This window comes from Lepidochelys olivacea (genome assembly GCF_965140295.1).
Source record: "Lepidochelys olivacea isolate rLepOli2 genome assembly, chromosome: 17".
NCBI lineage: Eukaryota > Metazoa > Chordata > Testudines > Cheloniidae > Lepidochelys > Lepidochelys olivacea.
Genome location: NC_140427.1, coordinates 13555639 through 13571162, shown reverse-complemented (window position 1 = coordinate 13571162; position 15524 = coordinate 13555639). Strand labels below are relative to the sequence as shown.

At 41.9% G+C, this 15524-nt stretch overlaps 1 protein-coding gene and 1 long non-coding RNA gene across 5 annotated transcripts in view; one reads left to right on the top strand and one right to left on the bottom strand.

The window, feature by feature from the left end:
* The window catches only part of CALN1 (calneuron 1), a 200873-nt gene that overhangs the window by 23692 nt on the left and 161657 nt on the right, over nucleotides 1-15524 (bottom strand). The window lies entirely within an intron of this gene.
* The window catches only part of LOC311532354, a 103487-nt gene that overhangs the window by 86262 nt on the left and 1701 nt on the right, over nucleotides 1-15524 (top strand). The window contains exons 3-4 of one of the 2 annotated variants that reach the window (XR_014714367.1): nucleotides 10691-10741; nucleotides 15391-15493. This is a non-coding gene — a long non-coding RNA (uncharacterized lncRNA). The remainder of the gene's footprint in view (nucleotides 1-10690; nucleotides 10742-15390; nucleotides 15494-15524) is intronic. The other variant, XR_014714366.1, reaches the window with a different exon arrangement.

Below are 15524 nucleotides of genomic sequence, written 5' to 3'. Positions count from 1 at the left end.
TTCAGATAATTGCCAGCTCTAGCCCAACTTTAACGCAAAGGTTCTTCCCAGTCTTCCAGGCTCACGAGCTTAAGCAACCTCAATTAAACTCAGCTGAGCACTTGAGCATACGCCGACCGGGACATCCACAAACCCGAATACATCCAACTATGAAACATTCAATTGTTTGTGGGATTTCATTCATGAACACACATTGCTCAGATCCTGCCCCAGCACTCGAAGTGCTCCTCTCCTTCCAAAACGAGAGTGCTATTTTGGGATTCAGTCCTCTCTCTCCGCCTCGGCAGGTCACAGCTGGAAAGTTTTAAATTCATCTCCTTAAAATCACTGAACCATGGGGCACTGAAGCAGAAACACTGCCAGCAACATTACACTTTTCTTGCCAGTGTAATTATATTACATACAGAAGAAATACCAGATTTTATTTATATATATGCTCCATGCAGAATACTGTCAATTTCATACTGTATACAAGGAAAGAGCAGTTATCTAACAAATGGGCAGTTGTGTAATGCAAACTGGCACCATCAGAGGCATTTGCTCTGACAAATGAAATGATGGGCTAAAGTAGATTATCATTCTGCAGGATTAACTAACTGGCATGCAAGTGTGGACTTTGTAAATTTGTAACTTTGCAATGCCTACTGGGGCACGAAAATGCAACTCTCCCTTGAGGCTGGCAATACAGTAACTTTCAAGTATGCAAACATCCTGACATTTAAAAACCAACATGTGGCATCTCTTTATTTTGCCTTCTTTGATTTCTTTTTCCCAAGCTTTTCGCTGCAGTTCTCATAACGCTGAAGACTTAAGGAAAACACCAGTGACGATTTGGGAATATTTTGCCCCTTTGGTGTAGTCGCACATATTGAATAAAGGTGCCTCTAGGAAACAAAGGTAAGTTGAACCAAATCTTGGTTCTAATACAAATCAGTAACAAAAAGTTTAAAGTCAAAGCTAGAGGAGAAACCTGAGGAAGTGAACACCACTAGGCTAGTAGCAAGCCTTTCCAACCCTGTGTGTACTTACTGCATTTGCCTTCAGAATGCTGAGTTGGAAAGTATCGGAGCTGCTACAATTTTGCACAAGAGCAATTGAAAAGTTGCTTCTCAAAGAGACGCGCATCAAGCGAAAGTCTGAGGGTCGCGCGTTGTGAACAGAACAATCTCCCTGGCCCCAGAGTCATCTGGCAACAAGAGTGGGAATTATTTGCTTCCACTACTCAGTGCAGGGGCCACAAAGCTCATTTGCACCAGTGCTGCTGTTAGCACGGTTCACCATGCTGTGTTAGAGGAAACAAACCTCAAAGAAGAGCTGATCTTAGTGGAGCGGAGGCAAGTCTAAATGTCTTTCCTCACATGATGGAGTCTCAAAAGGACATGGCTAGATTTGGGGACACTGTGTGCACACAACTTATGTCTGCATGTTAATAAAAGAGCATATAGATGTGGCAAGTGACTATTATGAGGGTATGGGTATCTATACAGGGCTGTTGCTAGGGCTAGGAAATGATGCCTGTTTCTATCCCTAAGAAAACATAGGGTGCAGCCTAGAGATGTGCATAGACACTAGGTCCTATCCCTATATACTGGGGTAGCCTCCTACCCATAAGAATACAGAGGAAGAGGTGGCTATTCCTGTCCATAGCTGGAAGTAGAGGAGCGTTCTTATAGCTTCCTATCTATGGCTGGCTGTACTGCGAGATCCATGCCTCAAAATAACACTGACACAAAACCCTACCTCTCTCAGGAACACACAGACATGCATATAAAAAAAGCAAACCCAGGGGAATAAAGCAAAGCCCATTTGAAAAGGCTGTCCTCTGTATGAGTAACTTGGAGCCTTCCTCCATAATTATTCTAGCATTATCACATTGAGGCAACGGAAGTGTGAAATTACTTTAATTTCAGATTTTACAGTGTTCCTCTCATTGATGTTATTTCCCATGAGCCTCAGTCTGGAATTCACACGGATTCCGAGGATGAAGTTAAAAGGGATGCATAAGGGGCAGGGGCCTGCAGCTTTTTCCAGCCAGGAATTGCCACAAAATTATTAAGATTTGGTGAGGTTTGTAAGATTACCTCCTAGCGGATGTGTCCAACTGGATTGCTATCCCACTGGCGGGGGGGGGGCAGATTGCCTCTATACTGTTAATGCGGCGTCTCTGAGCTCAGATGGTAGATAGGAGCATTTGCTCGTATTACAGTAACAGTGGGCCTATAGCTCAGATGTTCCTTCACCATGAGAAGTGGGCACGGTGTAACAAATGGTTAGCTGGCCATGGGTTTGTTATGATATTAAATAGGACATATTCATGGTTACAGTAATTCCTACTCTTCCATTTTCCCTCCTGAAGGTCTCAAACAGAGTCTAATGGTTCTTTGCAGTGATTCTGTGTAATGCTAAACTAAGGGACTTTATCCATTTGCTAATTGCCAAGATTCCCCACCCACAAGTTTCAGTAATGGAGGGACAATAACCCAAATAAGCACAATTCATGAACAGCTTTTCCGAAACTGAAAAGCAGCTCAAAAAATCATTCAGGAGCCAGCAAAGAGTAATGATCTCATTTCCATAGTAACGGGCTCATTATTATGCTGGCTGCTGCTAATACAAGATTGCTGAAAAGAATCAAGCAGACTTGTCTGCAGGAAATGGTACATAATATATACAAATTTTTAATTTTAAAATTTTTAAAATATTTCTGAAAATAATATATGCACTGTGCCTGTCTTAACCTTAGGCACATCATCAAGTATTGAATACAATAAGAAGCATTCAAAATAAAAACAGACCCACCAAGTCAACACTCATAGGTCATAAAAGCAGACACACCTCTAGTTACTACTTTCCAGCCACTCACAATATTACCCAAATCTGTCAACTTTCCCCTCACTGGGGAAAGCATTATCCTATTAGAATGCCCCAAGAGTCATGAAAACCCAGGGTTTGGTGGACTGATATATGGTTTAGCTTAGCCAGCATCTTGTACTATCAATTGCTATTATGTGCTGGGTTAAGGCCTCTTTCCAGAACTGCAGAGAGCAGCTGGATCTTAAACATAAACATCTAGACTGCCATCATCATCGTGTCTTAAAATCCTACCTACAGTCAGGAAGAAGCGATGGCTTGAGGAGCGACAAGGCTGCACAAAGCACTTAGGAGAAGGACTCTGACTATCAACGCAGGAGAGATTTCCAGTTTCAAAAAAGTGGCGACAAAATATCCACTCCATCCCTCCGTGAGAAAAGTACCCTGCTGGAGATTTGTCAGCACCACTTGTGTTGAAGAAGAAATTCCATGAGCTGTAAGCATTGACTCAAGCCGTACAGCAGTGCCCACGTTTGCATTCAGATTGAAGCCTGAAGGCTTCCTCGGAAGAGCCTTTTCATTGAAACCTTTGCTTACGTAAGTGGTCCCGGTGAATTCAAGAGGGCCATTTGCCTGAATAAGCATTACACAACAGGCGTGAGGGTCACAGAATCAGGCACCCAATTCCAATTCTGAAGCATGATACAGAAGAACTGGCAGATTGCATGGTCCGTTTTTATGACCATTTTTAGGACCGTGGAGGCTCAGCACTACATGTGACTGTGTCTGGGGACAATGAGACCTTTTCAGAAGGGCCACAGAGAGGGTTGGAACGGGATGGCAAAGCAGCACAGGGAAACAAGATGTTTATACAAATGAGTTCCCCATCTCCAAGGTCAATAACTCCTGCAAAACAGCCACAGGAATAGCAAAATAGGAGGAAAAACTGAAATCGCTAGAGCTGGCTGGAAACTAGAATTCCCTTTCCATGGGGAACTTTGCAGGACAACGCAACCAAGAAAAACAATTTCAATGGGAAGAAAAAGAAAATTTCCCCAGAACAAGTATTCCAAAATTTTGTTTGAACCTTTTGGAAAAGATATGGATGGGGGCGTTCCTTCATGGCTGCGTTATTTACCTAGAAGGTGCTACACTGTTACCACTGATGAGGGGGATTCCTCCCTCGGGATTCAATTAGTACTTTATGGAGACGGAATTGGGCTTAGCCCCAGTGCTCTGGCGTGTTAGGGTCTGGGCCATTTACTGTATTACTCTAAATTCATTACTGCTATTTAGCATAGGATGCGGCTTTGTTCCTCCACACATTACAGAGACAGAATCCACATGTCAGCAGGTTCCTGAGATGAGACCATCAACAACTGAAACCTGACTTCTGCTGCCTACACTTTTTTCACTCTAGCTGGACTGGAATAGAACTCCAAAGGCATATTCCGGTGTTGCAACTGCTGTGTAACAATGTTCTTGGCCGTTTTAAGTTCATCCTCTGCCCAGTGCTAGACCTGATTCTAAAGCATTGTGCATAAGCATTTTGCACCCCATTGGGGCAGAGATCTTTATGCCATGCTGAATTCTCCAGTTCAAGGCCAGGGCATAACCATTATTGAAGCAGGTTAAAAGAAATAGGCCCCTTGGCATTAAAATTCGTACTGTCTTCTCTTTCAATAATGCTGTTCGTTTAAAAGGAGAAGAAAGAGGGGAAATCATTGCTAAGGTTAATTGATAGTTTTCATGTGTCATGTCAAATCAAACTAATTAATCCTAAATAAACGTAGAACTTTCAACTGTGTTTAACAACTCAGATCTATGATTAGGATCCATTTGTCAGAGTCCATTTCAGTTACGTGGATATCCAAAGTGAATGGATATTTAGTTTAGATTTCAGACCCTCAGGAGAAAACTTGCATCTTCAGATGCTGCAGGCGTCCTCACCGATAATCTTTTTACATTTACGATGTTTCCTAGGATAGTTTGCTTGATGTATTCATTTCTCAAAGTGTAATGTAGTCACTTTAATTTTCCAGACAAATATATGTTACTTATTTCAAGACTATCCTGAGCATCGTCATTTTTAGATCTTTTCAGCCTAGTTATTCACATATAAAGAGAGAAGCTAACAAGATCATTTAATTATTTATGTTACTGCCTGAGCGCTCTGCAAATCACCATTTTTCACTAGCTGTGTGCATCGCTTTGGATGCTTATCCAAGCCTTCTCCAAGTGATGCATGCTTAAGTGACCTGAACTTTTTGAGATTTACTCGAACTTATTCTGGATTTAAACTAAAATGAAGAGAGAACTGGGACCATGAACTCCAGATTCACAATAGATATTATACAAATATAATGGAAGATATAGAGTGACTTAATACCTCCATCAAAGTCAATGAAGTTTTGTTTACACTGGTGGGCCTGACTCTTCTCAAAACTCTGGTACCTTTTCAGTAAAAAAAAAAAAAAAATCAAAATGGGAGACCACTATTATCTGAGACTAAGATGCAGTAATTTTTAAAATCCATTTACTGTGAATTCTGGTTCAGTTGAACTGAACCAACCCCTTACATTGAAATAACCCATACAGGGGAGAGGAAAATCCAGAAGGTTCAACTTGAATTCCTAGGAAGCGCTACTTCTACCATAGGGCTTCTACCCCATAGGAAGGTTCCACTTCTTTACATGTGGATCCCCCACTCAGACACCCAGCCTCACCAGCTACAACTCGTCTAGCGACTGTACTTCCAGAAGTTTCCCACACCAAAGTTGTCTCCAGAATCCAACTTCCTCCAAGGTTTTTAAGGTGGGTTGGGGAGCGGAAAGACAGGGGATACCATCTACCATGGTAAGATAGATGGGGTCCAATAATTAGCTACTGTCCAGGATACATCTGACAAATGGATCCTAATCTAGTATGTAAATTCCATCCTTTCCAGATGCCCCTGGTTGTGCCACAAAAATATCACCTTAGGTAAATGAAGAAAAAATATAGCATACACTCTAATGAAGGCTGTTGAGCAACTTAGAAAAGATAAATGTGTGCTCTGTCTCCAGTATGGACAAGAGAAAAGCCTAGCCCTAAGAGAGGGGGGAAACCCACTGAAAGAAAGTGAGCTGCTTAAGATGCTACTGTAGTTACCAAATTCCGTGAAGTCCGTACCTTTCCTTCCAAGTGGAGGTTAACACCTTCTACAACCAAAGGATGAATACTTCATCACCATTTGAGCTGCATGTCTCTCTGGGAAGACCAGGTACTAATCCATTTGCAGCTACAGTATAAGCTATGGGTGATTAGGATCTAGAAGAACATGATGCAGGATAAAGAGGCCTGTATCCCACAACAAGGAACACAAGGTGGTAACACTACCTGTAATTAGATAAGAGTGGTAATTCAAGCTATCTGCCTCCATTTTCAATACAAATGTGTTTCCTCTCACCCCCCCACCCCCTGCACCCAACTTTGCCAACAGAGTTTGTTAGAATTAGATAACATTACTAACCGTCTTTAGATCATGACAGAAAAACATCTGCACACCTTGGGAAAGTAAAGAAAGCATAGTGTGTTGGAAGTGTGGTTTTAATTTATGGGTCTAATAAATATAGACTTTGGCAAGCTTCCTTGTTTATATAATTCCTTGCCTGAGATTGGCTGTATCTGCTCGACTGCTGGGTGTCGGCCTTGCACAAAGAATGTTCATTAACCTCTGTTTTCTTTCAAAGCATAAAATCACAAGTGGCCTTGTAAATAACATGTAGTTAATGGATAAAGAAAAATTAAGAAGAGTGATGTGTGATAAGTTACAGCTGCAAGCGTCATTTACTAGCATACTTTGGGTACATAAACTAGTAGACCAATCCCTGTACAGAGCAGGAGCTATCCACAAGCACCAATCATCCAGTGCATGATACGAGGTATTAACCAATAGTATTAAAATGTGAGTTTAAGCAGATTTGTGATTACGTTCATTGATTTAATGGGCTGTATACTCTGTACCCACCTCTACAGTTGAGTTGATTGGGCTCAACTGTAGCTTGACATAGGGCACTAATGAAACCTCAGTGAAGAGTCTGGAGTTGAACTGATTTCTTGGGTTTCAGAGAACTGGCTGATGTGGTCTGGATAAACTGAGTGGGAAAGGTTTTGGAGGGAATCCTAACACTGGGGAGAAAAGGGAGCAACTAAAGGTACTACAGAGAAAGATACTACAGAGACACTAAGTGGCTGATTTGCATTTGTCATCACCACAGAGGATCTTAAAAAGAAGAAATATGTCCTAGGTAATATAAGGGCAAGGGGTCTACACTGGCAGAAAATGATATATTAAGGAGCAGTTTGGTCACTAGAGATGAGACTTCAGAAGGAACTCAAGATGAACAAAGTGGCTGATATGCCAACACACGCATGCAGTCGCTCACTAAAATCGGCAGAAGAATGGAAGGCAGCAGATGTTCTTTTAAAAGGTGCTAGGGCATTCCTGTGATTTACAGACCAGCAAGGGTTGTTTTAGTCCCAGGAAAATTGTTTCAAACTAGCACAGCTTCTGAAAACCACTAGATCACCACTATTTTATAGTGACAACCAATTACTCTACTAAAATTCTTTGCATAGATCAGTAAAACCACAGATGAAGGAGAAGCAGCTGACAATGTATTTGGATTTTCAGAAAGTCTCTTGTGAGAACTGCTTAGTTGCCTCTCACCTCACTCCATAACAGGACATTAACTCAGTCACCACTTCGGCACCTCCCTGTGGCCAATAAGGGAATTAGCTCTGGTAGCCAGCGCGCCCTCTTTTGGGGGTGTCTCACCTCCATCACCTCTCCTCCTGGACCCATGTCCCTCCAAGGACTGCAGTGTCCTCTTCAGTGACAAAGCCAATCTCTCCAATCCCCGTCCAGCCACTTCTCTCAGGGTGACTGCAGTCTACCATCTAACCACCCCCAGTGCGGCGAGGGGAGGGACCCTGTAGAAGGCTGCTGCTTGCCGCCCTTCCAACTGCTCCACAGAGTTCCCTGGGCTGCTTCCCCATGACCCCATCACCCTCGCCTCAGCCTGCCGATCCCTGCAGCCTCCCAGGAGATGCCGCTACCTCTCTAGGTCTCTGCCTGAAGCACTGCTCTGTCTAGCGGACCAGCTGCCTTCAGCCTGCAAGGCAACCAGTTCTTCTCCCTCGTCGAGCTCCAGGGATTGACAAACTGCTCTGCCCTGCAGCTCTTCTTATAAGGGACCTGCTGGGCCTCGATTGGCTGCTTCCCTCAGCCCTTCTCTGATTGGCTGCCTCCTACACAGCCTGCCTAGGGCTCAAGGAGCCCAGTGTGGGGCAGGCGCCCTATCCCTAAGGGGTTAATATTGTTTTCTGTTTGCCGGTTCCTACTTGTAAGAATAAAGTGCCAAAGATCAACAGGAGGATGCCCCAAGAATTTATTCCCAGACCATTGGGTATTTACCAATGACTGGAAAAGGGAATAGCCAGCTGGTACTGGCAAGGCTCCCTCACATTGGAAACAGGTGGCACTGAGGTAACTCACAGGCCTGGGTGACCCAAGAAGCATCAGAATGTGTCATAGGAAAGATTCTTTAATGCATTTTAATTTTAGAAAGAGGAAGGTCTTGTGGTTTTGGCCCAAGCCTGGGAGAAATCCTGGAGCTTTGCCCTTGACTTCAGTAGGGCCAGATTTTCACCTGGGATTTTATTATTGGCTCTGCCACAAAGTGACATAACGCACCTTGCCTTAGTTTCTAGGCATCTATCTCCTCATCTGTGAAATGGAGATAATATTTAGCCTATTACCTCACAGGGAGGTAGAGAAGCTTAGTAGGTAATAGAAAGTGCTTTGACATCCTTGGGAAAGGAGACCCCTTCAACAGTCATTCACTGGGTGAAAAAATACCTAAAGTATCTTTGAAACTACAAAGTATCACCACCATTACTGCCTAGATACTGTACTGAGAAAATAGTATCCACGTAATACACTTATGTGTACTGCAAGGACAATCACCAATTGCATCTTTTGTCTACTCCTGCCCACGTTCACTCTTTTCCATTGACAAGTTCCTTATGCCGTGATGCTGGTTTATTGGTTGCAGAGATGCTTGGCTTCTTCAGCAATCCCCAGTATTGGCATACTCCTGGAAAATGCAGCCATGAAGTGCTACATCCTCCCAGCAGTGAGAAATGAATTTCCTGAAAGCAAACAGTAGGAAAATATCAGGGACTGACATCTGTTACCCTCCCCCTCTTACCGAATCACTACCTCGAGCATAAAACTTCATTTAATGTACTTCGGGTTTTTTAAAAAAACTTCAGAGGAAGTATGAACTGTCTGATCACTTTCCCTGCTGAATCTTTTTTGAAAGCCTTGGGCAACAATGACCCCATTTTTACAAGAGATTTAGGGATGATGGGAGACCCAGATAACACAGTGATGTGCACTACAGAAATGCATGAATACCTAGTAATATAAAGTTTTCTTAAACAGCTTCTGAACTGAGAGTCAATAGGGAGTCAAAGGATTTAGTGGTTTCACTGAACCTCCAAGGCTGCCACTACAAATCCCACAAGAACACGTTCTCTTGCAACCCTCTGGCACTGCCATCACTAAGCTCAGCTGGAAGCTGGAAAAGCAAACAAGCTTAGAAATTTAGATATTGTATTCAATTTAGGGTCATTTCCAAGGTCTTTGACCTGAAAATTTGCCCTTTTATTTTATCCTAGTCAATTCAATCGTCCCTGAAGAGGATTCTAGGTCTGTAAAAAGGTGCTTTCAAGTTGTGATTTCTAGAAGTTCTCCAAGACTAAATTATTTACATGTGTGTGCTCAATGAGTCTAGATATATTAGATCCTCTGCATGGGAAATACATTGACACTAGCTGCTTGCATCTTGGTTCTCCTTGTTCAGCATCTCAGATAAACTCTATGTAAGAGACTCCTGCAGTCACCACAAAGGAATAGTCTCTTAAGGCAGGTAAATTATAGAAAAATGAACTCCTCACTCAAAAACTGGACTTTGTACAAGGCAACCTTCATAACACTAAAGAAAAGCAAATGGAAAAATGTGGCTGTGAAATACGACACTAGGCTACTACACTCATTTCTAGTTTGCTATATAGGAATGTGGATTACAGACAATTAGGAATGTTCTCACAGGTGATTGGATCAGGGACATTGGGTTCAGAACCAATTGACTAATCTTTGGCCCCTCTCCTGTGAATCCCAATGAAAGGTCCCAATTGTGATGGTGATTTTTACAATTCAGGAAAGCCTTTAGGGATGATGGATTATAAAAAAAAACAAAACATGCATTTATTCAGCAAAGCACTTAACAACGTGCTCCAGTCCTGAAGTGTGCTGAATCGCTGCTTGGGAACTGACCTGATATTACCAAATTTCACACAAAACAATATACGTCCAACAATTTGAGCCCATTCCCAACCTGACATAGAGAAGAGTCCTTGACCTAGTGGAGAAAGAACTCTATACCCTATTATCCCTCACAGTCCCACCCCACTTCTCCTAGTCCCCCAGATTCTTTGATGAGGAAAAACCCAGGATAGCTGGTCTTTATAGCTGTGCACCTGTCTTTATTTTTTCCTAACACATGTTATGGGGAGAGTTTCAGGGTTTTTTTTTTAAAACAATCTCTCCTCAAGTTAAAGGGGTGTTAGGTGCCTTTGAAAATCTCACCCCTTAGCTACAAGATCTGTGACAGCACATCATGCTGGCAACTCTGATCTCAGTTCTATCATACTGACTGTGTTCATACACTGCCTAATATGGTCTCACTCTTTCCTTGTGCTCCCCCCTCTGACTGTATCCAACTGTTCTCTCTTGTCTTTAAGTATCAATCTTTGTTCTGTGTCTATACAGCACAGTACAGTCTTGATCCAAGAACGATGCTCCTAAGTGCTACCACAATAGGTAAGTGACTAAATCCCATATGTCATCACCGATTCCTCCTTAATCTCCCTGCCTGTCTTGTGAAGGAACGTAATAGAAATGAGAACATTCATTGTTGACACAGGCATTTTGAGGTGAACTTCCCCTTATTGAGTTTGTCAGTCCCAGCGCTGATGATTCAGTCTTCCGCATCTCCATTACCATGGATGAGATGTTGAAAAACCTACTTCCCTCTGGCGGAACATGTGTTTGCCAGTTGCAATACCATGTGTCTATATGTGTGTGCTTACAATGTTTGTAAAACAACTGTGTACAATGCTAGCAGTAGATGAGGTAAATGACTCCATCAGCTGCTATATATGGTCTGCTTGGTCAGCGGCTTAAACAGAACATTCATCAATAATTGTATTGCCTATTCTGATTCATTTTTATGATGTATATTGTTCAGATTCCATTTTTACAGAAGGGATGCTGCATACAAACTATCTTGTTTTCAAACTGTAAAGCCCCAGTAATGCATAGAAATCTATTTACAAAATACACCAATACGCCGTTCATGGAAATGCATCTTAGCTGCATGTCAGATATATACCGTAGTTACTCATATACAGATGACAAATCCCTTACAGTCTGTGGAGTAAAACTGGGAGCAATATTATTTATAGACACCTGAGATTATCTGCATTAAATGTGGCTCTTTGATAATACACCAAGATGAAGGCCAAAAACCTTTGTTGGGAGTTCCTAATATTATTTCAGTTGATTTATAGAGCACTGCAACTGGGCACGCTCACCTCTCGTGAGTGCTCCCTTGGCCGACTGCATGTACCTGCACACTCTCTCTCTCTGTCCAGAGCAGTGCCCCAGGACTCCTCCCTGGTGACAATGTCCTCGCCCTCTTGGGCTTTCTGGCCCCAGCTCTCCAGCTGGGCCACCATAATATAATATTTATTATATGTCTCTGTAATAGCCAGTAAGATCCTTTCACTTTCTCGAGAATATTGTTAGCTGCATTAAGGGCTTATCTACATGCTACTCCACATTCATTCCCACCATCTCCCAACAGCAGCAAAGAGTCCTCTACAGAACAGTGACCCAGCATTCCCCATAATACCCTGTCCTGGATTGTAGGAACTCACTCTGTGACAGGGGATGTGGGAGGCAGTGCTGCCATTCCTCAGAGCAGGACTTGTCCCTCAATAGATACAATGCTCCTCCAAAATCTAATAGAGCAATCCCCCCCCATAACCTGAGGATAAATGGAGAATCAAAGTGTCACCCTTTCTTTTTCCTTATCTATATCCAGTAAGCAAGAATTTAACACTTCCTCAAGCAACCTCTCACCTTATCACACACTAATGATTGGAATTTCAGAAATCATACTCCCAAGATTATGCCTGTATGACAAGATTAGTTGCAATTGTTTAGAGACCTTTAATATGATCTGCAAAGATCTTGCATTGTAATTTTAATATTCCCCTTTTGAGATTTTTAAACTTTTAATTCTAGTTTAAAAATAGGAAAGAGCAGCGCTGATGCCCGCTGTACAGAAATTTGCTCTCCTGAATAGAGTGCTATTTCTCGCAGCCCTCTCATGGCAAACAGGAATGCATCAGAGGTGACAAATTGAATCCAAAGTGATAACTACTAAATAAAGGTTATCCTCTCACTGACCACAGACAGCATGTGTGCAGGAATTTTTGTATACATTGATTTGAAATCTCGCTTATCAGCCATAAAATCAGTGTTAGTCAACCTAAGCAACACTTGGATGCTTTGGGGAGGCACAAAAGGAAAATGAGAGAGAAGCCACCCAAACAAAGGAGTTTTGGGGGTTATTAACTAGTGTAATTTATGCCTCCAGACTAGTCTTGATTGGTGTCGATAACTACGGTAAGTTATTCAGCTAGTACTCATTGAAGCAGCTTGCCTCTAGTACTGCCAAAGTCAACGATAACCCAAGATAGTGTAACACCGACAGACTCTGGTTGTCAGTGGGTGGGATCGAACCTGGGACTTCTGAAGCTTACAGCATGAACCTCTACTGCATGAGCTAAAAGCCATATGGCTCTTAGTGTAACCCACACACCTCCTGGGTGTGGTGTTCTGTCCCATCTAGTGGCACTGAGACCACTTAGACTGAGTCTGCTGTACAGCCTTAGCTAAGTATTTTGGTAGAGATGAAAACTTCCTGAAATGCTAGTTTAATAACTCCTGGAAGCACCAGCTCTAGGGATTCAACAACCCTGCCTGCAGTCACTAACCAGCCTGTAGACGCTCTCACGATCACCAAACATTATGCTGTACCAAAACCAGCTTGTGCTCACCAGTTTTTTTTAGCAGTGAGAGCTCAGAGCACAAGCACAGTTTTATTTAAGATTAAAACAAAAAGCTACATCTGTCTTTATCCACAACATTTTGTGTTAGAGAGGGAAAGGAAGTTGTTGGGTTTAGTGAGGGTGCAGTGTTAATGGCCCTTGATAAACAAGAGGTCAGACTTGATCTAATGGGCCCTTCTACGTTGCTGTGACTCTAAATCCTGGCCCCAATGAAGCCTGTCTCAAAAATCCTATTGTTCTCAGTGGGGCCAAGATGTCACCCTTTTTGACTAACATAATCCAAACCCCACTGTATGAGTGTGCTCTGTCCCTCTTGGGGTATAGTATTCCAAGGTGTTGATGGAGCAGAACTTGCCTTAAATAGCCAAGCCAAGTTTTTGTAGGATCCTTTTCCAGACTTCAGTTACAGGGAACAACTACTGATGTCCAGAGACCAGCAAAGAATTTCATTATTTATATTAAAAAGAACAGGAGTACTTGTGGCACCTTAGAGACTAACAAATTTATTAGAGCATAAGCTTTCGTGAGCTACAGCCCACTTCATCAGATGCATAGAATGGAACGTATAAGTAAGAAGAGATATATATATACATACACAAAACATGAAAAGGTGGAGTAAGAGGCTAATTAATTAAGATGAACTATTATCAGCAGGAGAAAAAAACTTTGTAGTGATAATCAAGAAATGGACTGTAGCTCACGAAAGCTTATGCTCAAATAAATTTGTTCGTCTGTAAGGTGCCCCAAGTCCTCCTGTTCTTTTTGCCGATACAGACTAATACGGCTGCTACTCTGAAAGCTATGATTTATATTGTTTTCCCTGTCCCGGACTGTGAAAACAAGCATGTCCTCTAGACCATGAACAGCAAGAGCTGTTAAAAGCAGCAGCTTTTAGGGCATCAGAAGTGATAACATTAAAAGGGACAACTGTTAAAACAGCTCTCCCATCATATGCAACAAAAAAGCCTGCTTCTGATCACTCAGTGCTGTCTTTACTGGAGACAGAAAAAGAAGGTAACTCATTCCTTGTCCGAAACCTGAGCTGAAATGAATTTTAAAATTCACAATTATAAAGCTGGTTTAAATATAAAGCAGATTTAAATCAAAGATAGGAGACAAATATTGTTAATGTGAGGAACTGTATTTCTGTTATATGGAATATGAAAAATGTGTGTCTGAACTGTGTACTGGGCTACAGCCATGATAGATTTCCCTGCGGTGTGTTTGGAACCAGTTTTCGTGACCCTTGGATCTCAGTTTACACATGTAAGGGGCTTAGGCAGGTTGGATGCTTATCTGAACCAAACCTCTTGAGGGCTCCCTAAGGACTGATGTTTCCCTATCTCTGTGTTTGGATATGAAGACTTGTACTATGATCTTATACAGTCATTTTTTTAAAAAAAAGGCATTTTCCTGCACACATCTGGTGACACACACTAAAATATGCAGCTTAATAACTGACCCACACCATGTGGACATGATTTTATATAAAACTTAACCATAAGTAATGCAGATTTACCACAACCATCCTGCCAATGAAAACTCATTTAACGTTCAGCTCCTTATTAATCATGGCATGTTACTGGTCTGATTGATGTCAATGACAAAACAGCTACTGAAATAAATGTTGATTTGAAGGTGTGATGATGCTCGCTAGTTCACAGTAAATTAGGGCTAGAACTTCCTATAAAATTTGGTTTTCTTACGTTGGTTGACAACACTCATAAGCATAATTCTGGTAATATACATTTGGTTTTTCTTAATAGCAAACCTATTTCCCTCTCAAATACTTGATTACATACAAAAGTGTTTACCATCAAGTGAATTGTCATGCGGCAGGCACAGCGAGTCTAAAAATGCAACTGTACTTGAATCTTAAAATATTCAAGATCACCTGGCCAAAGTGCTTATTCAGTTAAGAATCTTGTACAGTGTAATGCAATGACATGCTGACAATGTCAGTTCAACGATCGATATTATCTATTCACACAGGAGGCAACTAATCCAAATTCCAGTGGATAATTAATGAGAAGGGAAGCAGGTGGCGGTGAGGAATGTTACTCGTCAGCAATAAAAATAATTTTCACTGAGCATTAAGATGAGTTTTCACTCCACCAAGCATAAAAAGAGCAGAGAGGTCTCAAAAATCTAAACATAGGCACCAAACTTCCAGCTTCAAGAGAAAATTAAACCAATAGTTTTCCTCTGACATACAGAAGAGATCCGTGAATGTAAAACAGATAAAACTTGAAACCTGAGGCCTGGCTTCTAGGGCTGTCAGTCTGGCACCTTTGTAGACTATTACACATTTACATTAATATATCTTTAAAGGCTGCTCGCTGTTGGAAACTGATCAGAGCAGATGCAATGTGCGAGTGACAACATAACCCATGGGAGGCTCTGGGCCAGATTCCGCAGTAATGTACATGGCAGGGTAAGTGACACATCTCGTATAAACGCAGGAA